Source organism: Lipotes vexillifer, unplaced genomic scaffold (genome assembly GCF_000442215.2).
Source record: "Lipotes vexillifer unplaced genomic scaffold, Lipotes_vexillifer_v1.1 scaffold732, whole genome shotgun sequence".
NCBI lineage: Eukaryota > Metazoa > Chordata > Mammalia > Artiodactyla > Lipotidae > Lipotes > Lipotes vexillifer.
Window position 1 is genome coordinate 3,883,985 of NW_006792596.1, and position 25,196 is coordinate 3,909,180.

Here is a 25,196-nt window from a genome sequence, read left to right on the forward strand (position 1 = left end):
GAACTAAATTCATTCATTGGATTGGCCCTAGGCTTCCTCTCCTACTCCCAGTGAAAACTATGCTCAAGGACTGTTACCAGAAATTAGATCCCCTCTGGGGCAACTGTCAAATTCTTTGCAAATTTCTTTCCTTGTATTTTCTGCTTTCCTACTGCTCTTGGCCTCTAATTTCACCCATACTTTCTTTCTAACACAGTAATGCATTAAAAAACAGGATTCTTATACGTTAGCCAACATGTTTACAGAAGTTTTACAGCACATCATTTAAGATTTAATTTAGCTTAATAGTGTAGATCCAGATTTCCTAGGTTTGATTTCTAGTTCTGCCATGTCCCAGCTATAAGACCCTGAACAAATGATAAAACTTCCAAGATTTTCAATTCCTTTATCTATACATTGGGTGAAAATAACAGTAGCTACATCATGGCTTAACTGTGAAAAATACGTGAGTTAACTTACTTAAAATAATTAGTCCTCAATGTTGCTGAAATTGTTGGTACTCAGTATTACTGGAAATGGAAAATTCAGTTATTTCTTCAATAGAATAAAATGATCAGATTTCAGAATCAAAATTAAAAAGCAAGATACTTGGATCCAACATGAGATTTTTAAGAAGTAGCAACAATTCCCTGAGATCAGGATAAAGATGACTTCAAACTGGTCCATTACACAGACTCACTTGATTTCAGAGAAACACATTCATTTTAATCTACAAGTGTGGTAGAGAGTCGCCATATTACAAAAGGAAATAATTCTACCCTCAAATACATTTAAAGACATCATATGAAGAAACAGGATATTTAACTTCAAAGGCATTGGATGAAGCTTCCAGTGTTAAGCTTACAGCTTTTGCAAGTTTAGAATCAGAGCTTTTGGTTTATTCCTCAAAGTGATTAAAGTAGTTTATGCAATATTTTATGCAATATGAAAAAGTCTCAACTTCTGTGGAATATCGTTTTTCCTAAAAACCACTTTTCTAAAAAAGAAAGCTTGAGAATTTGATGCCCAAGCTTCCAAATCATACTTTTATCTGGAAAGTTATCACATGAAATATACCTGTTAGTATAGCAGCATGGTGACATGGGACCAATAGATCTGCCCAGTTATTAATTTTGAGATTTCAAGTCAAAGACACAGTTAAGGTAATTTTAAGAGAAAAATAATGTAAAATATAAATCTCTAAAGCATCAGTTCTTAGAAACAAAAGGAAGAAAAAGTAGGTTATTACTTTACCCTTGATTGTGACTTATTTTGTCATTTAACAATAGCCACCATCTTTTTTCATTTACAAAATCTAAGAAAATGTCACCTACAAGTTTAAAAAAATCATTTAGATTTATTTCAGATCAATCATTAAGGAAACTCAGTCACTTAATTTGACTCATTTTATGTGTTCATGAAATATTTCTGAAAGAATCTGTCCAAAAATTATCATCAGTGAGTTGAAGAGAACTTTTCTGAGCTTTGCTACATTCATTAAAATCTATGACATGCCAAGTTTTTTCTCTAACTTACTTCAATCTTTAATTTTATTCTTAATATTCTTGCATTTTACAAAATAAAACAGATTTTATTTCATTTGTATATTTCTTGGGTATAATTTTCCAACTAACCCTTCTTTCTTAATTTTGAATCCTAAATGATTTCTATGTTTCCAAATCACACAGATTTCACAAATTGTGATGCTTGAAGTTATTCCATTGGTTCTAGTCCTCTCTTTCCAGTATGATATTAATATAATCCTATAATTCTAAAATCCATTCCATATATTACTCATTTCTCTAATAAAGCATTAATAAGTACATATTCTTCTGTACATTTTCTTTCCCTTTAATACTGCCTTTCAATTCTTAATTAAATGCTTTAAACTAAAAAAAATATTGTATATGAATTTATTTCATCAGCTTTTCAGAGGTGTCTATCTCGTAACTTTATTAGATACGTAACAGTTAAGTCTGTCCTCCATAAACTATGCAATTACCATTTTTTCCAAAGTAGCTTTCACAGTGAGTCATTCTCTTTTATGGCATTAGGCCTACAAGTGGCAACAGATGCACTCACATGTAATGAAGCACAAGGCCCCAATTTGGCACTGCTAGTCAAGAGTTTCCTCTTATAGGAGATGTCACTTTTTGTACTCAACAAGCTCTCCTGCTAAATTAATCTTTGGTTGGCATTTGTGTCTACTTGAAATGAGCTTGCCACTTCCTCAGTATGGCACCATGACAACCTAACAGATGGGGCTAAGGACATGCATGCAGATGATCTGAATGACAACCAGGTTTAAGTATTATGGGACAGGTTCCCATCCTCAAATATTGAAATAATGATTCACATCAAATATGTGACTATTTTTAAAAATGAGTACATATGAACCACTTAAACCTTATATAAGTTTTAAAATAATTTTTGCAAGTATATGTCAAAGTTGAAGATAAATCACACTAATATGTACACCTATGTATACTTCTTTCCAGATACCAGTTAAATGAAAGTGAGGCCAAACTGACTGTCCCAAGTGTCCTTAGAATTACAGTGGATAAGAAAGGCACCTTCCATTAGACAAAACATTGAAATATCTGAAGTCAGCTACTTGGTTTCTTACTCAACTTACTCTCAAATGTCTTGTCTCAGTTACAGGCTAGCTTTCTATCCTAATCCTTGGATACTGTGCATCTTCTAGCTTCTGCTGTACTCTAGATTACTAACTTTCCCTTATTCTTTTCTACCTGTCTCTTTCATACTTCTATCTTCCAGTGTAGATTTTACTCCTCGTAATTACTCCAATCTCTGAAAACCTTGACTCTTCATTATCAGTCCAGTTGTGCATATTTTAATTTATTGTGGTTATTATTTTACCCATTATTATTACTGCATTGCAGCATTAACTTCCCCTTTGAACTATGATGTACTTAGCTATAGGATCCTGTGTTTGGTCAGCTTTCATTATTAATACTTTTACTGCCTTTACCTCATCTTTATCTTCCCTTTTCTGGTTTTGTACCTATTGATTTCCTTGTGAAGAAACTTTAGGTTTATATATTTCTCATGCTTAGTGACAGTATTAATGAAAATAGTTCCAAAATCAGAGTGAATTAATGTTTGAAATTTATATGGCTAAATGTGACGGTGTTCTTCTAAAATAATCATATTTTCTCCTGAGGGTTAGGAGGATTTAAGGGTTCTGTAATTTGGTTAGGTTTACCCAGTACTGGTTAAAATAGAAAACTAACTCAATTAGACAATTTGGAACCAAAAGCACTGTCATTGAAACATTGCATTGGGATGGCCTAATATATGATAGAAATGTTTTAATGTTTAAGAAATATTATTATTTAAACCTTCTCAATTTTGAACTTGGATTTCCACCACATTTTTCATAAAGTTTCATCATATAGTTAGAGAGGAATTTACACAATACATTAGCATTTTACTTTTAAAAAGTTAATGTCACATGTTATTTTATAAGTATATAAGTAATATTCAGTGTTTAATTATGCCCTACAGAGTCACCCAAAGTCTTTCTTAAGAAGATCAATACTCCTTCTTTCTTCACACCTTCTGCACATTCTTTCCAGTACACTGTGCATACAGCTTATACTTAAAGATTTCCATAAGTATGAGTTAAGCTTCATTAACTACATTAAATTCCCAAATCACCTGAGAGTCTGGCATATACTTATTGCTTGATAAAACCCAATGTTTTTCTCTAAAATTATTTAAAATAAGATAATAAGTGGCAATTTAAAGGATAATAGACATTTAGAAAGAGAGAATGACTAATAGAATCAGTCAAATGTAGCCTAGCTATGTCGAACTCTTGACTCCAGCTCCAGAACTAACTCCTTCTTTCTGTGAACCTCTGCGATCTTGAGGGCTTCCACTTTTCCTTTTTGAATTTACGTATTTTTACAATAGCTTACTGCATAAATTTTTCCTAGCCTAACTTTGTTATACTGAGTTTTAGAACCACAGTTTTATTTGAAGATCATGCTGAACTAAGACAGGGGAGCATTGCCTACAGGGAGCTGACAGCCCACTGGTCTAGCTCAACCCTGTAACATTACTTTAGTGCTGAATCGGGTCTTTATACTCTGGGAGCTGTACCTCACCTCTTCAGTCTCAGGATTTCTGCTATTCTTATATCAAGAGATGATCAGAATCTAAAGCAGGATATTCATTTACATTAACTAAACTCAAGGAGACTGATATAAATTCTAATAATGACTATGAATTTACATACAAATTAACATGACGATCAAGTGAACTGGATCCATGATTACCAATTTGCTTATTTTCTCTTTATGGACATATCCACATAGAAAGTCTAATTCTAATCAGAAGATTTCTTAGTGAACTTGGAGTTAGGGGAATGTTTTTCTGTGTTCTCTTATAAAATGATGAGTCAGGTGCAGCCACAAAAGGGGGCACTGGGAGACTTAAGAAAACAAAGTTTATTTTATTCACAGACCCTAGAGAGGGTATAGAGCTGCTGAAAGGGCCACATACTCATATATAGAGCACCCTCCAAACTAGTCAGGTCTTTAAGGGACACTTCTTTTTTTTAAAAAATCTTTTCCAACTCTCCCTCATCTGTGCCAGCATTGCTCTGATATACTAATTCTTTTAGATATGTTAGTAATTTTATTTAGACTTCTACCAGCCCTTAGGGATCCAGCTGTGTCTTCTAATAGTATATATTTTGTCTATCTCTCAAAAAAAAATCACCTTCCTCTCCAAGTTTGGATTAGGAGACCTTTATTGTAAAAAATAACTTAGCAATGTGGAGAAATATATATATATATTTAGTGTGTGTAACTTGAGCACTGTGCCACCTGACTGAGGCTGAACTTTCAGCCTAAACTTTTAGTTCAGTGCTACCTCAGAGCTTCTGAAATTCAGTACGAGTCACTGAAGCCTTTTAACTATGCTAAGTTTCATGCTCTCTGGCTAGCTCACTGCAGGAGGCTAATAGCCTGGCTCAAACCCTGCAGATCTAAAACATCAGATTTTGAAAGTTGGGTTAAATATGTTCTTTGTTTTGTCTACTAGTCTGAGTCTCAGATTAATCCACTGAGACAGAGATAACTCAACCTTATTACCACATTTTTATAATAAATCCATCTTTTATAGCCTAGTCTTCCTATATCAGGCCCCTATCTACCTTCTTGTATCTTATCAGTAAGGGCAGGCAAATCAAACACCTGTGGTTTTGGTTTCTAAAGAATTTCTAAAACCACTTACTGGCTTTCACTTCTAATATCTATGGGCTAACCATCAACATGATTTTAATTAATTTTGCCAACTTTGATCACTCTTTACGTTTTTTGATCAAGCAAAATCTTCTTTATCTTATCGATACTTCTGAATTGGGTTCTGTTAGACAAATGAAGCATTTGTACACACAATTTCATATCTGGCTCATCTTTTTTATTAATGCCTTACATGCCTAAGGATATCTTCAACACCAAAAGCAATTTCTATATACTTTCTAGCCATTTTCTCTTTTCTACAGGCTGAACATGCTATGCCTAGAAATTACCTTCCACTGTGAAGAAACTTCTATCCATGTATTTATTTCTTTGACTTGACTATTGTCCAGATTTTCTTTACGGACTAAAAAGGTGACAGCTCTCTTGAAATTCATATATTTGTCCCCTTCCTCACCTATGTAAAGGAACATTAGGAAATCTAGATGAAAGATGAAAATGCTGCACAGAGATGCACATTATCTGAGGAATTCCTCACCCAGTGGGGAAAAGGACACAATCAAAGTCTTAGTATATTACTCCACACTGTATTTTCTGCAGTAAGGATAATAGCACCTATCTGCAACCATTTCACTTAGTAACTGCCAAGGGGACAATAATTTTAAGAAACATATAAAAGCCTTTGAAATTCTTAAAAGGAGAAAAACTTGAGATGAATTCCAGGGAGAAATTTAACTTACAGGTGATGAAACAATGTCAGTTTTTTTTTTCCTTTAAATCTTTGTCTTTTCTATATTCAGTCCTTCCATTTTGCCAGTAGACCATCTTTATTCCCTTACCTTCTCAAAAAAGAAAATATAAACAAACAAAATCAATTAACAAAACTACACACAGACATACATATACAAATACATTCTTACAGCAAACTCTAAGATTGCTCCATTTGTGTGTTCTTTTTTAGACGTAGTTGTGTCTCTACTTGAAAGAACAGCTGAAGTGGTCAAGGTAAAGGTCATATGAAACTGATATTATTCATATCAGAACTTGCTAGGCTCTTTTTTTTCAAAATTCTGAAAAGAAAAATCACACAAAGTATAGTAATTTAGCCAGCTTATGGACAGATTTGTGATTTCTAGCTAGGAAATTAAGAAGTGAGATTCTATCGTTATTAGTGATACTAGAAGGAATTCCTTCCTCACTTGAAATGCAACAGCACTCTACTTGTAATTCTTTATTTTTTTACTGTCTATTATAAGAATGCACCAATCTGATCTCCCTTATTAGACTGCGTACTCCATGAATATAGAGTCCACATCTAATGCAAAGTGGTATCCCCCTCGGTGCCTTACACTTAGAGTGGGCTCAATAAATATTTGTTGTATAAATGTCTAAGAAGCATTATGCAAGGATCATCTCTGGCTTGGGATAAAACAAAACATAATAGTATAAGCATGGATCATAAAGTTGCTATGCCAACATTTACCCAGTTGAAACTGGACATGCTCACATTTTACCAGATGGACAGGCTTCCAGTAAATAGTATATAGAAACATTTTATGTAAGGTTAGAGAGATCTGGCTGTTATCAAACTCAGGTCTGGTTGCTCACTGCTTGAGAGCCAATACTCGGGGCTAGTGGTGGTTGAAAGGAAAGTTGCTTTAATCGGAAAGCCGGCAATCTGAGGAGGAGCCAGACATGTGTCCCCAAAACCAACTCAGAAGATTCTGCTCAAGCATGACGTTTTTAAAAGGAAAAAGAAGGGGGAAGACTCTCGGTGAATCATCGAGGCAGGAGGTTGGATTCTGCATCATTCTCTATTGTGAGCAGACTGGCTGCCTATTTCTTCAGATGTTATCTTGCCCGTGTGATCTGTCTGCAGGATTACTAAGAGGGCAGGTAGAGAGCTAGTCATTCTCTTAACTACTTAATTCTTCAATCTTACTTCTTTTAGTCTAGGAAAAGAGTCAACAGGTTAGGCAAGGCATGGTGTGCATTCAGGAGAACATTAGTCAGGAGTTAGGTTAAATTGCCTAGTGATCTCATTCCTATAAAGTTTGAGGGGAACAGAAATGGACGAACAGGAAAGGGGCAAAAGAGCTGCTTACAAATCCCCACTTGTCAGACATCATTTCTATGGGATTAGGAGTGAAGGTGGGTCTTCTGTAGCTTCATGCTGACCTAGGGCACCATATTGCTAGAGTGAAAGATGTTGACATGGATCTGTAGCATCTCTTTGCTGACAATTTTAGTTGTCTGCTTACATATACGGGGAGAACAGCCTACAATTATTTTGATGCCCACAAAGATATAGATTATTGTGGGCAATAGTGTTAATCCCTTTCTCTTAAGGTCAGTTCTTGGAATTGTACTAGCCATAAATTCTGTACTACTCAAGATGGAGCAGCTTATGTCATGACTACAGTCTGGTCATCATACAGTTCGCTTTTTCTCTCTCGTGGCAGTGATAGCATCTGTAAAACAACTCAGGAATGTGCATCAGGCACTGAGTCTCTGACTGTCTTGCCCTGATCACTAACTGCTCGAGCCTCTGCTCTTTTGTGACTCAGGGAGGCCTGGGAGACTTCAGCTTTTCTACAAACAAGAAGCAGGGGACATGGAGGGGCCTTTGTACTTGGGGGGCCCCCCACAGGGTTCTGCTCAGTTCCATGGCCAGGCAGATAGCTCTTATCTTTTCATAGCTGCATCATGGTCTAAATCTCAGCCAGTCTTATGGCTGTCCCGTGTCTTGCTATAGTCCCCTAATAATAAAGAACAAGAAGGGGGATGTGGTCTTATGATAACTGTTTGGAAGGCATGTCATAGTGAAATAGCAGGCAATAAAATAGAACAGGAGTCTTAAAGCAATTTTTTAAGACTTAGGCTATCTCCTAGATGGGATAGATTCTGGTCTCTGTCATGTAGGTAAATTCAAAAAGTGTATTTAAGTAGATTTTCTGAATTTGCTCCCTGGTAGCTACTGAGTCTTGGTAAAGTCTCCTAGGTTTTTGAGTTGGCCAATGATAGGTGGGAATAAAGGAAGCTTGGGACTTGGCAATATTTGTAGGTTTCTGAAGGTTTCTGAGGCTTCTTAGTCTGGTCTTCAGAGGCACATGCTGTGATCCAAACTTAAGCTGCCCTGATTGGCTGCATTAGATAGGGATAGTGTGTAGTGGGCACTGATTGAAATTAACCCAGGGATATTCAGATAAGCCTCTAGTATTTTGTTTTTGTGAGCATGAATGTGGGAGACTCTATCGATCCTTGAAAAATACATACACACACACACACACACACACACACACACACACACACACACACACACATATATATAATTTTTTTTTCCTGTATAGTTCTGGATCAACTGTCTTTTCCTGGTATCACTTCAGAGAATATTACTCCTGGAGAAAATTATTAGTGTAAAATGGACATCCTTGAAAATACATTCTATATCTATTACTTGGTCAGTCATAACTAAGAGGAAATCCTATATATGATTGATAGGAATTTCTCCCAGAGGAACTGTCAGAAGATCAGAACGTGGACAACAAAGGTGAAGTGGTCTCAGACTTTTAAGAGGCTTAGCCTTGCTTATGGCTTGGTTATCTGAAGAATTATAATATGCCAGGTAAGAGAAGATGATAAGGAATAAAAGGGAGGAGACCAAAAAAGATAAAGAATTGACTTCCCCCACTGGAAGAAAACAATATTACAGGCAATTAGGTAGACTGAGAAGAAGTAGTGGGAGAGTTCTCTGAAAGGGTGATAAGTTTTATGTAAAATGTTTAGGTTGCAGGAAGGGGGACCCTTTCCAGGACCTGAGAATGGGCTCGTGTCTAACACTCGGAAATGAATTGCCCGAGGAGACACATGTACTGACAAAGCAAAAGACTTTATTGGGAAGGGGAGCCCAGGCAGAGAGCAGCACCAGGAGAACTGCTCTGCCACATGGCTCACAGTCTCAGGTATTATGGTAATGGGGTTAGTTTCCCAATTGTCTCTAGCCGATCATTCTGACCTCAGGGCCCTTCCTGGTGGCATGAGCATCTCTCAGCCAAGACGTATTCCAGAGTGAGGGTTTCTGGGAGGTTGGCAGGACATATCATCTCCACCCTCCTCCCGAATTCTTCCGGGTTAGTTTCACAAGGCATACTGTGGGCTGGCATATCCTCCCTCCTTTTGGCCCCTCCCAAATTCTCCTCGTTAGTTTTCAGCGACAGCACCGCGTTCTTTTTCATGACCTCCTGCTATGAGAGAACTCAGGCAAGCAGTTACCATTGTGCCTGGCCAAGGCGGGCAGTTTTGGTCAATGGTTCCCTAACATTTAGGCAAAGAACACGCTCCTCTTTGGGAGGGGCAGGGTGTCAGACTTATCCCACTTGAGGCTTAATCATAGCTATCTGAGAGATTATAATTGAAAATTAAAAGTCCTGTAACAGATAGATACCATCCCAGGCACAGGAAAAACAAACAAACAAACAAACAGAATGCTGGTGGCTGTTAGAAAGAATAACAGGGCTGAAAGTAAACAAGAAAAGCAAACCGGGAGGCAGGGCAAGAGAGAAGAAATCAGGATTTCCTAAAAACTGAATAGAATATCCCCCTCACATTGTGCCACGGTGAACTCTGTGTGTCACATGTCATAGTCACGAAAGTAAACGTCCTAGTTGGGAAATTTAACATTCCAAAAATAGAATGCAGGAGTCTTAAGCTATGTTGGATTCTCCAAGTCAATGGCTTTGCCTCAGGGTCTCACACCTGCCAATTCTGGATCAAAAGATCAAGGGGAAAAAACAGGGAAGTGTATTAGAGAAGGGAATGGTTCACTGACCCCCTTGATGAAGTTAACTGAAAAGAGAGAAAAATAAACATGAGTAGAAATAAAAATGCTCTAATTTGGAACCTGTGTGAGTTGCAAGTAATATAATTTTTCTTGATTCTAAAGGAATTTGCTTAACATTGTGGGAACGTATTTTTTTTTTTTTTTTGCTTTAAGGCAAAATATGTTTCCCTTAGATAAACCCAAACTATGAAAAACTCTAAATTTGTTCACAAAATCCAGTATTAAGAGATTTCAGAGTTTAAAATGTAATTGTTAATTTGGGGGAGTTACCTCCGAATGAATGACTGGCATTGCTTAACTGGAAAAAGAAAATCCCATTGTTAAAATTATGAGTTTTCTCTCCATGAATCTCTGAATTGTGCCTGTACTTGGTTCATGTGTCTCCCACTCAGAATCTGCATCCTCTCCTTAGCTATTTGTGTGCACTTGTAACTTCTCACTTTCCTCTCTGGGATTAGATGGAGTTATGACTTGAACAGTAAAAATTTACACATATTAATATAATTATTATAATTAGTGGAGAAAAAATGGACTTTAAATAATTACACCAAATTTTGCTTGATTCAGTATGCTTAATCATCAGTTTACTTTCTTATTTTATCATGATTTTCCCCTTCTGTGGCAATTCCTTTTTGTATTTCACACATAATTTCTTGATGTTTGAGTTGATTTGTTGTTGCTGCTGCTGCTGTTGTTATTGTTATTATGGTTGGTTTTGCTTTTCAAAAGTAATTTCCCCTGCCTTTCAGGAAAGATTTTTTTTTAACATTTTAAAAGCAGAATTTATTGAAAATGCTTTTTAAAGCATTTAAAAAGCAGAGTTTGAAATCAACCAGAGATAAAAAACAAAGTCCGTTATACACAGAACTGCTATCTTTTAATGGTTAAGTAAACGTTTTTACACATCTTTAGTATTTTCAGGGTAGCTCAAGCAGTAAAGGATAGGAGACTAAACAACTTCCTCCTTTATTTAGTAATAACAACCTCAATAATAATTTTTTAATTGGAAATAAAAGATGAAAATAATGCAAAACATTTTTAACCAAGAAAATTGTTATGTTTTAATCTCTGGAATTTTCTTACCTGAGTATTACAATAGAAATAGAATAATTTTATGTTTGGTGACTTTGGATTTGTGTGTTTATTTGTGTGTTGAGGGGACTTTAATTTTATATAAGTAAATATATAAGTATATTTTTATCTCTAGGTGACAGTACTATACCTAGAGAATGCTACGTTACAGAATGCAAAAATTTTGGAGCGCTCATGAAAACAAATGTGAGTCAAACTTTTTCTGTCTTTATGTAGAGCACTTCAGTTATATAGCAAAAATATCTAAAAACAACAATGTAAATATAAAATATTATGAATTATCGCATAATTAAACATATTATATCACACATATTGTGTCATTCAAAAGCAAAAAACAAGTGCTAGCATTATTTTTCCATGATTAAAGAGCAATTCAGTTTATGCATATTTAACCCCTTAATAACAGCGTCCAAGTTTCCTCATTAAACTGTTACCAAAAAATGATTCTGAATTATTGTGGCAGTATTTGGCAGAATTGAAAGGAAAAAGTTGTCTTTCTGTTGAAAGGAATGTGAGCAGCAGAAAGTTGCAGAGAGGTGATGCAATATCACGATGTCTTCAAAGTCTTCTACATATTTTATCATAGTTGTCATAATCTGTCAAATTATCATTTTATCTTGAAATTTTCCCCAAAAAACTGTATCTGTTTTTGGTTTTGCTATTTTTGCTTACAATTTTTCCCACATAAAACTAGCAATAAATTAGTGATTTTTATGTTATCAATGTATAATGTAATATTCATGCCTGCGAATATATATACAGTTATCTTGAAAACTGAACAATTTAAAGATTTCTCATATTATATAGTTATTTTAGTAACTTTTCTAACTCTACAAAATAATCTCTAAAATGCAGTTTCACAGAACTGTATATGTCCCAGATACAGTTATTTATGCCAAAAAATATTTTACTAAATCCATGTCTGTCTCTACAAGTAGTTTGCTCTATACTCTCTTATGAAACTGAAATAAAACATAGCATTCACACAAGAAATATAAAAACTGTGTGCAATTTAAAGAATAATAATACCTAGGATCCCTGCTGCTTATGACTCAGACCTGTGTAGACTGAGAAAACAATGCACAATGTCAAAGTTGTGAGTTAAGTTTTATTTGGGGTGAAATGAGGACTATAATCCAGGTGACAGCCTCTCAGATGGCTCTGAGGACCCGCTCCAAAGAGGTGAGGGAGGAGGTGAGTGTACATGTGATTTTGGTGAAGGGGGATACATGCAGTGAAGCATACATTTTGGCAGAGGGTTGCTGCCAGTCACAAGGAGGTTGCTTCTAGTCATGAGGAGCAGATGTCGCCGTTAATGATTTTAGTGCTCTTCTAGATACAAGAAGATGCAAGAAATTGGGCTTATAAAATCTTCTCCTGAAAATATCTAACTGTCTGAAGCCCTGTTCTGCCAGTATTTCCCAGAGTGCAGAATGCCTCACTCCTGATCTCTACCCTGAACTCCTTTCAGGGTGTGTTGAAGGTCAGCAGCTACAGTGGCTAGTGACTTCATTCTTATAGAACCAGATGGCAAGTGACAATTTTTAGTTGTCTCCTGTGAAGGAGAACTTTACCATATCTCAGAAGACCCTCAGGAGCCCTGCCCATCATGATAGTCCCCTTCCTCCCTCAAATACAAGTAGTATTTACCATCTCTATATGTATTCTTCCCCAAATACATTATTTTTAACTTTTTGAAGTTTACATAAACAAAATCTACTTTACATTTTCTTCTGACTCATATTTCTTTTGCTTTGAGACAGATGGTTGCAATCCTTTGTTTTTTAACAGCTGTAGACTACTCTCTTGTAGATATACCACAACCCACAACTTATTTTTCCATTCTAATACCGATATTTTTTTACTATTTCCAGTTGTTGCTATTTTCAACAAGTTATATAAATCCTCTTGTACATGTCTTCTGATTGCCATGTGTAACTAGAGATTTTAGGGGAAGCACATGTTTAATTTTTCTAGAAAATCACAAACTATTTTGTAAAATGAATATATCAATTTACACTTAGACCCCAGAAGTGGAAAGTGTGTTCCTGTTTTCACCCTTACCATCATTTAGAACTACATGGCTTAAAAAAAAAATAGTTTGCCTGTCTCTTGCTTGTAAAATGGTGTTATATTGTGGCTTTACTTTGTATTTGCATTTCCCTTTTCAAATATTTATTGGTAATTTACACATGGTAAATTTCTGTGTGTTTTATTGGTCCATGTTCTATTGAGCTATAATCTTTCTTAATTCATATCTTTTTTATTTTTATATATTATAGACGTTAATACTTTGTTGGTAATTTGTATTATAAATAACTTTTCACTGCCTGTGATTTTTTTTTTTTGATGAACAGAATTTGCTAATTTACTATTGTCAGAATTGTTAGTTATTTTCTAGTGTTTAAGTACCTGACAATCAGTTCTTTTGATTGTCATGTAAGTGCCTGACATTAAACTTTTGATTACCAAGACATCCACTTCAAAGAGATCAATCTCCAATAAACAGATTGCCAGCTACACAAGCAGATAAAGAGCTAGGCTGCCTGGCCTGTGAAGTTCTCTTTATTAAGAAAGCTCTACTTGACTTAGATAACTGACCATTTTTATTTATTTATTTATTTTTATTGAGATAACATTGATTTATAACATCATATAAGTTTCATGCGTACATTATCTTTTGACTTCTATATACACTACAGCATGCCCATCACCAAAAGTTTAGTTTCCATCTGTCACCACACAGTTAATTCCCTTTACTCATTTCCCCCTTCCCTCCCTCTCCCCCTCTGGTAACCACTACTCTGTTGTCTGTACCTATGTGGTTTTGTTGTCATTATTGTTGTTTGGTTTGGTTTATTATTTATTTATTTATTTTTATATTCCACATATGAGTGAAAATTTACAGGATTTGTCTTTCTCCATCCTACTCACTCATTTCACTTAACATGATACACTCAAGATCCATTCATATTGTCACAAATGGCAAGATTTCCTTTTTTATGGCTGAGTAGTAGTCCGCGCGCGCGCGCGCGTGTGTGTGTGTGTGTGTGTGTGTGTGTGTGTGTATAATATATATATATACCACATCTTTTTTATCCATTCATCTGTTAATGGGCACTTGGATTGTTTCTATATCTTGGCTATTGTCAGTAGTGCTGCACTGAACATAGGAGTGCATATATTTTTTCAGATCAGTGTTTTCGTATTCCAGAGGTAGAATACCTGGATAATATGGTAATTCTAGTCTTAATTTTTGCTTGTTTGTTTGTTTGTTTGTTTGTTTTAATTTATTTTTGGCTGTGTTGGGTCTTTGTTGCTGCACGCAGGCTTCCTCTAGTTGCCTGAGCAGGGGCTACTCTTCGTTGCCATGCGTGGGCTTCTCATTGCGGTGGCTTCTCTCATGGTGGAGCATGGGCTCTAGGCACATGGGATTTAGTAGATGTGATGCTCGGGCTTAGTTGCTCTGCAGCATGTGGGATCTTCCCAGACCAGGGCTCGAACCTGTGTCCCCTGCATTGGCAGGCAGATTCTTAACTACTGCATCATCAGAGAAGTCCCTAGTTTTAATTTTTTTGAGGAATTTCCATACTGTTTTCTATAGATAGCTGATCATTTGACTGTCCCCTTGCTTTTCCCTTCCTGCTTTAATTCGAGCTCTTATGTTTTAAATTCACCAGTAAATATTGAACCCAGGAAACCCTAAGCACCCCACACTTGACTGCAATAAAGCTAGCACTCCAGGCCTACACTCTCTCTCTTACCCAAGACCTTGCTGTGTGTGCCTGGGTGTGTCATGTACCCTTCAGGACTTGTGAGTAATAATCTTTGTTTTTTCAGAGTTCCATGACGGTTGTTACTGAGGTGTGTCTTGCAATCATAATAAGAACCAGAAGAGGCAGTCGAGCCACACCATTGGTTATGGTCAGGGAAATGTCTGTGAGAGCTGCCAAAAATAATATGAGTCTAGGTAAATGCCCCAGGCATTTCTAGTTAATAGCATCATTATCAATAGGCTGAAGCTGACACAAAACAATTTTCCATTATGGTTTGCACTTTTGGATCCTTATTTACAAGATCATTTCACATACCAAGATCATAAAGTAATTGTCCTGTTTTGTAAAATTATATACATCTTTTTTTATGTTTCGTCATTTAATATTTATGGAATGTATTTTTTTGAATGATGAGAGGTAGGATCCTATTTTTACATTGTTTTTCCATATGGCTAGTCATTGTTCCATCACTTATTTAAAAGTTCATGTTTCCTGATTGATCTGCAACACCATCTGTTCACAAATTGGGTCCATATGTATGTGGTTTTCTTCTGGGCTTGATATTCTGCTTAATTGTTCTATTCGTATCATAAAGGTCCTTTCTTTTTTATACTATACGGATTTGTACTAAGTTATGATATATGATAGAGCTAGTTCCCTAATTTTGTTTTTATGCTTAACATGATGCTGAATCATTCTGGAACATTTGTTCTTCAATATAAATTTTAGAATACATCAAGCTCCACCTAGAAAATGAGTTAGAAACTGTTGGAAATTTTATTGGAATTTCATTGAATTTACAGATTTTTTCTTAGAAGTGTATGTCTTTTATGATATTAAAAATTCAAATTTAATAGTATGTTATCCCCATATTTTTAGGCTTTCCATTAATTATTTCAGTAATTTGTTATATTTTCACCAATATTCTCTTGTTTACCTTTTGTTATATTTCTTTATATTTGTCATGCAATTAAAAATATTGTTTTTAATTTATTTTTTATCTTTTTTGATTGCTAGATTATAGTAGTATATGTTGTTAAATTCTCATTAATTCCAATTATTAGATTCTATTTAATTCTTTATGTTGACAATCATCTCGTGTAATTAGGATAGTTTTCTTTCTTTTATCAGAATCCAGTCGATAAAGACCACCATGAACATACCTGTATTTGAACAAAGTTTTGTTCATTGGTATATGTTGCATCAAGGGAAACTGTATACCATGAGGAGCCATCTAGGTATTAGGAGGGGATAGTTATAGGATCTGGGTTGTGTTAGGAGGTTTTTGGAAGGCTTCATGGCAGTGTAGTTTTAGTCTATATTACTAACTGTCAGAACATGTGTGTAATTCTAGGATTGAGTATCCTAATACACAATTTTTATTTCAGTTAATGGAAGAATACAACATGGCTAAAGCTAAAATTCATTTTAAAAAATGGAAAGCAGTTGTCACTCCTTTGGAAGAGGGAGATATTTGGTCATTTTTATATTGTGTATAGTACTTTTATGTTTTCTGTGCATAGACGTTATTATAATGGATTATATTTTTTCTCATTCTGTCATGGACAAAGAGTGACTCTGTATGATGTTAGTGTTCCATGAAATAGTTTAGGTTCAGTAGGAAACACCTTAGCATTGCTTCCCCCACCCCCATATTTCTAATCTTTCTACCTTTCATATATTTTTTATAGCTTCCTAACCAGTACAACGCTTAATAGAAATGATAGTGGGAACATTGGTTTTATTAATGATCTTAAAGGTAATAATACTTTCAACATTTTATTACCAGGTACTTTGCTGAGGGGGTTTGATAGACATCTTTTATAATGGTAAAAATAAATTTCCTATTTTTAAGATTTTTTTTCTGCAGCAATTCATACAACCATAGTTATTATTTTTGTTTCCTATCTAAGAGACTTTTTTCTAGGTTTTCTTCTAGATGTGTTGCAGTTTTATAGTTTATGTTATGTCTGTTATCCATTTGGGATTGAGTTTTATATATAATGAGATAATTTTCTATATATTGATGCCCAGTTATTCCAGTTCCATTCTCATTTATTGAGTCTATTTTTCTTTATTAAATTACTTTGGCAATATATATATAAAATCAATTATGTGGGGAGATCTACTTCTGTATTCCCACTCTCATACATTGATGTATGTGTCCACTCTTTTGCCCACATCACACGGCCTTGATTATAAATATGATGTATAATATATCTTGAAAGTAAGTAGTTTGCATATTCTGTTTTGCAGTTGAATTACAAATTGTATTGTAGTATATAGTGCAAAATACCAAATTTTAGAATATGTGTGTATTTATGAGAAGACATTGTAAGTCAATTGAGAGTATCAACATGATTTAATGACACCAAGGAATTTGTGAGAATACTCCATCAATAACACAGTGAAATAGTTGCTTAAGATGCCTCTAGTAATTTTATCAGTATATCCATAGCATCCAAACTTTGGCCAACTTACATTTACATCCTGGTAAAATTCAGAGCTTTTGAAGGAGTGTTGGCATAACACCATAAGCAAGGACAAAAGCAAGATGAATCTCAAAACTTTGTTGAGTTAGAAAATAAAAATGTTTTCAAATATGCTTGAAGTTGTGTTGAAAATAAAAAGTGTCCAACTTGTAGAGGACATTCACTGAAGAACTAGTCACTAATTAAGTACATATACATGTTACATACGCATACAATGCACACTCCTCACACACACACTTTTCTCAATGTAAATATAGATATAACTACTATTATGTGATAATTAAGCTATCACAGAATGTAAAATTTGGGGGACGGGCACAGGCATATCACATTGTGATTCATAAGAAGTATTATTTTATAAATTATTAATGGACTAAATCTGTCATAATAAAATAATTAAAATAATATGAAGCTGTAGTAAAAATATTGATTTTCAAAGTATATGTAAACAGACTGTATATAAATGAATCTTTGCTCAGTGAAATTTCCTTTCTAGGTCTAACATCCTTTTCACCAATTATGAAAAGTACATAGAATGAGGAAGCATAAATATAGCAGACTGAAACTCATAAAATATATGGGAATATTTTATGGGAAAGATATTTATGCTGACCACATAGAATTTAAAACATTGTCATTATAAGAATAGGTTTTTCACAATTCTATATCCAAATTCTGTTCACAGAATTTTCTCAACAGTGTCTTTTCATATGCCTTTTATACTCACAGTTTTCTTTAAAAAGGCTTATTCCTCCTGTGTCTCATTGTACTTTTGTCCTCTGTAAATTAATCCATTGACCATTAGGTATGCTTCCTGTGGGAGTGTTCTGGAGTATCTGATGTACCCCAAGAGGGACGAATCTCAGCTGTTATTACAGTGCAAAATCTCAAATTGCTAATAGTTGTAACCTACTGCAACATCTGGAACTGTTTTTTTAAAAAATAGTTCAAAAGATCACTATTTTTAGATTTTAACATTAGTATGGAGAAAAGTTAAGTCACAGATGGCATAATTCTTTTTATATATCACCAGAGAGCTTTAATATATCATATTACAATAGAATGGTTTAGACATATGAGCTTTTTAGAATATAAAATTTGATATGTAATCCCTTGGACATGTTCTCAGAGGCCATAACATGGAGGTCAGGTATTTAACCTTGAAAAATAAGGACAATATAAAATGTTGAAGAAAATAAGAAATAAGAGACAATTATCTTCAAGATATATGGTAATGTTGCTTTTTATTTTTCTTAAAAAAAAAGTTTGCTTTCCAATTATGTTAAATTTAATGAATTTAAATATACTGTCTACATAATTAAATATTAATAGTTAATATATAGATAAGTATATACATATCTTTGTTTTCAACAGTATTACCACCTTTCTGAGCCTTTTTATTTCATACGTTTATTAATTAAAGGTACAAGCTTAAATATTATAGACAAGAAAATGAAAGAGGCTAGAAATCTGTGATCTGGGTTAATTAATAAAACATTATATAAGAAAAATAAGGGGCTTCCCTGGTGGCACAGTAGTTGAGAGTCTGCCTGCTGATGCAGGGGACACGGGTTCGTGCCCCAGTCCAGGAATATCCCACATGCCGTGGAGCGGCTGGGCCCGTGAGCCATGGCCACTGGGCCTGCGCGTCTGGAGCCTGTGCTCTGCAACAGGAGAGGCCACAACAGTGAGAGGCCTGCGTACCACCAAAAAAAAAAAAAAAAAGAAAGAAAGAAAAATAAGAAACAATATAGAACTGATAAAGGAAATGTAAAAAATAAACATAAATTAGTGAAACAGAAATATATTTTTCTATAAATAAAATCAACAAAGCCATTAGTTACTTCTTTGAAGATATTAATAATATCATAAATCTCTAGATATATTACTATAAAGTGAAACAAATAATAAAATAATTTTTATAATTGAGAACAATAAAAGATAGCCAACACATAGTTTATAAATAATAAAAAGTTATTAAGATAATATTATGAACATGTCTTTGGCAATAAATTTAAAATGGAAAAGTTCTCCAAAATACAATGTACTGAAACTAAAAGAAAAGAAAATTGAATATCTGCATATTCCCTGTCTATTAAGGCAATTAAATACATTATTAAAAATGTATCCATAAACAAAATCCCTGATGAGATTAATTCACCACTGAACTATTCCAAACATTTAAGAAAGAAGTAAAACCAGTCTTACCTAACTTACCTAACTTCCCAAGTAATAAAAATATTGATGGAATAATTTCAAGCTAGTTTATGAATCCAGCATATCTTGAAACCAAAATCTGGCAAAAACATTACAAGAAAGAAAAATTAAAGATCTGTAGCTTTTGTGGACAAAGATAGAAAAATCCTAACCAAATAAACTAGTATATAAAGGACAATCTATAAACTAAAACTGATATGTGATATAGGATAATCCATCATGCCAATGGGACATATTCCTCAAATTCATGGATGAGTTAACAATTAAAAATAAAGGATAAAAAGCTATACAATCACCTCAGTAGATTTAGAAATCACATTTGCTGAAATAAATTGATGTTGAATTTCAGCAAATGTGATTTCTGTTTAGGATCTTTTATCTTTGTCCATGAAAGGTATAGAAGGTGAGAATGTGGGAGAGTAAGCTAATTCTTTCAAAGGGTCAGTAGACCTATAAAATTTATAAATCACTAGCCAGGCAGAACAAGAAAAACAAGAAAGAAAAGAAAATACACAAATTACCCATATTAGAAATGAAAAAGTAGTCATCACTTTGATTCCATAGACATTAAAAGAATAATAAGGGAATACTACAACCAAATCTATGCCTATAAATTTAATAACTTAGATTAAATGAATAAATTCCTTGAAGGACACAAATTACAAAAAAGTAGGATGATTATAGGCCTATATTTATTAAGGAAATTGAATTCACCTTAATATCCTCCCCCTCACCCCCTCCCCCCAGAATTCTCAGGTCCAGACTTTTCACTGGTGAATTTCACTAAGCACTTACGCAGATGTAGAACCAATTCAATACAAGCTTCACCAGAAAATAGGAGAGAAAACTTCTCATTTTATGAGGACAGCATTATCCTGATACCAAATTCAGACAAAGAGACCAATATTCATCCTGAGCACAGGCCCACAATTCTCAAAAAGATAATTGGTCCATCAAATCTAGCAATATATAATAAAACCTTACATTTAAGTAGGACTCATAAAAGAAATGCAAGGCTGATTCAATGTTCAAACATAAATCAGTGGTGGCAAGCACACCTAATGGCCAGGTCTTGGTTTTTCATATCATTCTCCAACAAAAGGAACCAGGGCTCCTTGAATAAATGGCTTATACTAGAGCTATAGTATGGAATATACAAGATGAATCTGGAGCATCTTGCTCAATGCCAGAAAGTAAAGCAATGTCCAAACCTCACCAAAAATATACATATATACAAACACACACAAGGCAGGCCAAGGCACGAGTGTTCATTCTCATTACCTATGTTCAACGTTGTATTTGAAGTTTTAGCAGTTTACTAAGGCAAGAAAAAGAAAATTAGTGCAAGCAAATTGGAAAGGAAGAAACAAAATTGCCCGTATTTACAGATGACAATATTATCTACCTGGAAAATCATAAACAACCTACAAATAAAAGTTTCTGAAATTAATAAATGAATTTAGCAAGGTCATAGAATACAACTTAAAAATACATTGAAAACTTTTATTTCTATATCTTAGCACTGAAAACTAGAAACCACAATTTGAAAAACTATGATTTACAATAGGTCAAAAAATTGAGATGCTGAGCTATAAATCTTACAAAGCATGTGAGAAACTGCGGGCTGAAAATAAGGAATCAAAGATGCAAATAAATAGAGAAATATGCTATATATATAGGTTGGAAGACTCAACATACTGAGGAAGTCATTTCTTTCCCAAATTCACCTGTAAATTTAATGCAACCGCAATCAAAACCACCTAAGGATTTCTTTTTTAGGTTATTGGCAAGCCAATTCTAAAATTTATATGGAAAGGTATAGGAACTAAAATTACTAAAATATTTTTGAGAAAGAAAAACATAGTTGAATTACTCACACTAACCAATACCAAATAAACTGTAATGCTACTTGCTATAACAAACAGAAAGTTGTGTTACTAGTAAAAGTATAGTCAAAAAGATCAATGGGAGAGAGTAAATACTAGTAATAAACCCACACAAATACGATCAGTTGTTTTTTTTACAAAAGTACAAAGGTGTAAGTAACAATAGAGAGGAGGTAGTATTTTCAACAAGTGGTGTTGATTCCATCTATATAAAATTCTAGAAAATGTAAACTATGGTGCCAGAAGACAAATCAGTGGTTGTCTTGTAATTAGGAGATAAGGAAAGTTGCATCTTTGAGGGGCTGTGGAAATGTTTGATATTTTGATTTTGGTAATGGGTTCCTGGGGCATGTATGCAGTTTATTGTATGTCAATTACAGTTCAATTAATCTATATGAATTCTAAAAATCACATTGGCAGAAAACCATTTCATATTATTATTTTAGATTATAGCATCCAGTAATAATCAATTATCTAAAAAGATGTTTTACATACAGAGAGTTAATTTAAAAAAAGAAACTATTACTGAACTAATACTATCAGGCAGTGTGTGAGTGCTTATCCTGCTTAATTTTTACTACTGCCCTTTGAGGTAGTTCTTCATTTTAGAAATAAAATCAGAAGTTCAGAGAAGTTAGGTAAATACTGAAAATTACAAAACAATGTCAGAGGAAATTTTATGAAAATTATGAAACTTACTGAACTGAACTTTTCTAATAAAATATGTATCTCCCTAAGAATGTAGTTTATATGTTTGGGTATGATATCATCATATTTGCAATTTGAAAAAATCACTGGAGAACAGGTGGAAAAGGGGTGGTGGGAACAATTAGTTGCAGGAAGACCAAGATGAGAGCTAGTTCAGTGTGCTATGCAGCAGACAAATGCAATACAAATGCAGTCTAGGGTAATGGGAATGAAGTGAACTGGACATATAAGAAAATTTATATATATATGTGTGTGTGTGTGTGTGTGTGTGTGTGTGTGTATCCTAGTGATTAAGTTAATAACAAAATTAATTACCCTTGCTTAACTTATTTGGGTATATTTGAATATGTTAAAGTTAGAGGCTCTAAATACTGCTTAATTTCAACTCTATTGTTAAAATTAATTTAACATATTTATTAAGATTCTACATTGTTTCCACTACTTGGCTAAATATGAAGAAAGCCAAGTTGTTGAATATATAATTCTAACATATACCAAATCCAAGTACATTAATATTGTTTTGAATTTCAGTTATCAATTTAGTATTAATACCATCTGCTTTCAGGGACTGCAATTCCCAAACTTCTTTCAGGTGTGATTCCTGGATAGTCTGTTAATGTGAAGCAATATGAATAGTATTTGTGAGGTGGAAGAAGAGGAGAGACCATTATTCCCCAGAGGCAGTTACTGGCCTAGGGGTTTTCAGAGCAGCTCCAGTCAAGCCCCTGTGAAGCACTAGCTTTGCTGTAGCTGCTGGGAGACTGGCAAGGGCTCTAGACTTTATCCGACTACGTAAAGATTACTTCCGATGCATTCTTAGGCTTTTATTGTGCTCCTCCACACCTCTATATACTTATATAAAACTGCCCATAAGTGTTTACTGGACTTTTGAAAAACATTTATATCTCCTTTCATTAAACTCACAATTTTTAAACATAGATAATTTACTTTCAGATCTACAGTCCCTGCACTGCAGAGCCTCTGCCTAGAACCACCAAGTGCTCAGTCTGTGTCTATTGAATGAGTAGTGAAATGTTTATAGTATCAAGTGAATTTATTTTTACCCAGGGATCAACTATTATGCTATATATTTTGAAAATAATAAAAAGAGTGTTATGACAGTGTCCATATGGACTGGGGAAGTATAGAGATACATTTTATGTAAAATTTTATATTATCCTGCCCTCTGCTAGTAAAAGAATCTCTGAAACCAATATTGGAAAATTAATGGTGTGTAGCCACAGTTTTATTATTTTTAACAACCTAAAGTTTGAGTAACCCATAATAGTTTTTGATAACTTAAAAAAGCAGGAAACTTATCTCATTTACTTAAAAGAAAAATGTGAAATGAATTCCCTGATCAGTTACATACTGGTGATATTTCTAATAGTGAAAAAGTGAAGATAAGCTAAATATCCAATGATAACAGAATGATTAAATACAACGTATCCATGTAAGGAACCATGCAACCATGCAACCATAAGTATCTGTGTGTTAGAATGGACTATTAAGTTGCATGATGAGGGCTTCCCTGGTGGCACAGTGGTTGAGAGTCCGCCTGCCGATGCAGGGGACACGGGGTCGTGCCCCGGTCCGGGAGGATCCCACATGCCGCGGAGCGGCTGGGCCCGTGAGCCATGGCTGCTGGGCCTGCGCGTCCGGAGCCTGTGCTCCACAGCGGAGGAGGCCACAGCAAAAAAAAAAAAAAAAAAAAAAAAAAAAAAAAGCATGATGAAATTGCTTATACAAATTGCTTATAGTATAATGAGGAATAAAATAACAACAAAAAATTTTTTTAAAAGGTTATAAAATATCAGCTCCCACTCAAGTGCAAAATACATAAACACACACATGAAATTTGTGACTGGTATATAAGTAAAGCAAAATATTAGTAATAGTTATTTCTGAGATGAGAACATAAGTAGGCCTTTTATCTCCCTCTTTGCATATTTCTAGTTCTTAAAATTTTCTGTCATAAACATCAGCAAAAACACAATACTTCCTCCTGTTTTCATGGTAGAACATAGTTCAACCTCTCAATGACTTGTAAAGTATTTAGTATTATGTGAATTCAGTTTATGTGAATTGTGTAATTGACATCATGAGAACAGTAGATCTATAAAGTCTTGACTTAGAAATTAACAGATCACACAATTTTTTATATAATGATCAGGCATAAAGTTTCAGAATACTGAAATAGTCTCAATCAAATTCAATACAATCATGCAAATGTCAATTTCTTGATAATATGCTAGAGGTAGGAATTCAGCAGTTATTACAGATAAAGAAAAAAGAAAAATAGGTACATTCCTTACCATCATAGGTAATGAACTATGGTAAGGATTTTTTAAATTAGTTATTAAAAATATTTTCAAATACTCAAATACTCAAAAATTATTATCAAATAGTTCAAGTACAGGAGAACTCATAACAAGTATACCTACCCATATATGAAAAGAAGGATCTAATTTGTGAAGGCTTCTCAGAGAAAAAATGTTTGAGCTGAGACATGAAGGATAAACAGAATAGATAATAAAAGAACATTTTGAACAGACAGTAGCTTTAGCTAAGAGGTAAAACTGGAATAATGAGCATTTAAAGAACTGTAAAATCCCAGCATTAGAATGGAGATGACATTAACAGAGTAACCTGAGGTGCTCCTGGAAAGCTAGGTGAGCCCTGTTCAGGCAGGGTCTTCTGCCACCTGAGGCAAGTGGTCTTTTACTGTGGAGACAATGGGAAGTAAGTGTCTTAGTAAAGAAACGGCATTGTCACATTTTAAAATGGTTATTCTCTGCTCTGGAGAGACTAGACCGTAGGAGGAGGCTCAGCAAATGGATGTTAGAAGATTACCAATAAATTGAGAATGTTAACCCGGATAATAGTTGTGGCAATAAAGATGGACTGTAGTAGACAGCTTTGCGAGATCTGGGGCTGAAGCAGTAGGAAAAATCATGCATGACTCACAGGTTTCA